Raw genomic sequence first — 1,694 nt, 5'->3', positions numbered from 1 at the left:
TTTTTAATATGATATGTTAATTGTTTTTTAGGAAAATATCCTGGAACGTAAGTCCGTCACATCTATTGGCTGCATTTTTACACGCATGTGGTGGAGAGCGGCTAGTTTTTTTTTTCAAGTGAAACTTCTAATGCTCCAACAATCCAACCCTTCTAATGCTAACTTCTAATGGTCCGTTATACGTTTAGCGCTACCATTGATGGATAATTATATTATCTGACAGATTGTCATATTCTGATTGTGTAATTCAATGCAGCTGTCGCCAACGTCCATACCATGTTGAATACACCGGTTCTCGTCCGATCACCGAAGTTAAGCAACATCGGGCGCGGTCAGTACTTGGATGGGTGACCGCCTGGGAACACCGCGTGATGTTGGCTTTTTTTTTTAAACTTTATGTTAAACGGGTTCCTTCTACCACATCTTTAAATGAATTTCAGAAATAAAAAGATTTAGATAAATAAAAGATGCGATCAATAGAATTGTAAGCAATTTTAATAAAGTTTGTCTTAAATATGATACAATATGATTTTACTTAAAATCAATTTCTACCCCTTCCTATTTTCATTTCCACATTACGAAGTTTCATTTCTTCCGCGTGGTGGGATTCCACACACTATTATTTTTTTATTGGTTGTTGTTCTTATGTTACTTCATGATCTGTTTTGTGTGAAAATACAACTAATCATACAGGGCAAAACTAAACATGGGACTAAGAAAAACCTACGCCAATGATTTAGAAAAAGCACTCGTTCCTTATTCAAATTCGAGGTATCAAAGTTCCCTTCATGATCGCGGGCCTTGAAATAACATAGCACTTTGAGATGAAGAAGTAAGAAAAACCTACATTGCATCATATAAAGTTAATATGATGCAATGGAGGTAGCGTGACTCTTTTTTGTATCAAATTCAAATTTTCTTTATTCATGTAGGCCTATCACAGGCACTTATGAAGCGTTCATACATATATGTTTACATAATTGTAAGGGGATGGTGATAACTTCGTTCGCCAACTAAAGCTACGAGGGTTCCAAACGCGCCCTGGTCTAAGAAGAGCCCACAACAAACTTAGCCGGGTATTTTTTTTGTTATCACTATCTGCCACTAAGCAGCATTGTGGCAATGCTGTGTTCCGGTCTATAAAGGCGTTGCCAGTGTAATTATAGACTCATGAGGTTAACACCCATACCTCAGGTTAATGGACACAGTTCAGCACAAATTCAAATAAGAAATCAAATATTCTTTATTCATGTAGGCCTATCACAGGCGCTTATGAAGCGTTTATACACAATGGTGAAATAAAGGATTTGAAGGCCGATTGGCGCAGTTTGCAGCGACTCTGCTTTCTGAGCCCAAGGCTGTGGCTTCGATTCCCACTACTGGAAAATGTCTGTGTGATGAGCATGAATGTTTTTCAGTGTCTGGGTGTTTATATGTATATTCTAAGTATTTATGTATATTATTCATAAAAATATTCATCAGTCATCTTAGTACCCATAACACAAGCTACGCTTACTTTGGGGCTAGATGACGATGTGTGAATTGACGTTGTATATATATAATATACATTACTATTATTTATTATTATTATTTATTAATGGTGATAATTTCGTTCGCAAACTTAAAGCTATAGCTACGAGGGTTCCAAACGCGCCCTGGGCTAAGAGCCTACAACAAACTAAGCCGGGTTATTT

General features: G+C 36.9%; 1 non-coding gene across 1 annotated transcript; it reads left to right on the top strand.

The window, feature by feature from the left end:
- The first annotated feature begins 261 nt into the window (after positions 1-261).
- LOC120625473 lies at positions 262-380 on the top strand. Its single transcript, XR_005658801.1, has one exon. It is a non-coding gene; the product is annotated as a 5S ribosomal RNA (ribosomal RNA).
- Positions 381-1,694: the final 1,314 nt, after the last annotated feature.

This window comes from Pararge aegeria, chromosome 7, assembly GCF_905163445.1.
Source record: "Pararge aegeria chromosome 7, ilParAegt1.1, whole genome shotgun sequence".
Taxonomy (NCBI): Eukaryota; Metazoa; Arthropoda; class Insecta; order Lepidoptera; family Nymphalidae; genus Pararge; species Pararge aegeria.
This window is presented reverse-complemented; position numbering and strand designations above follow the sequence as displayed.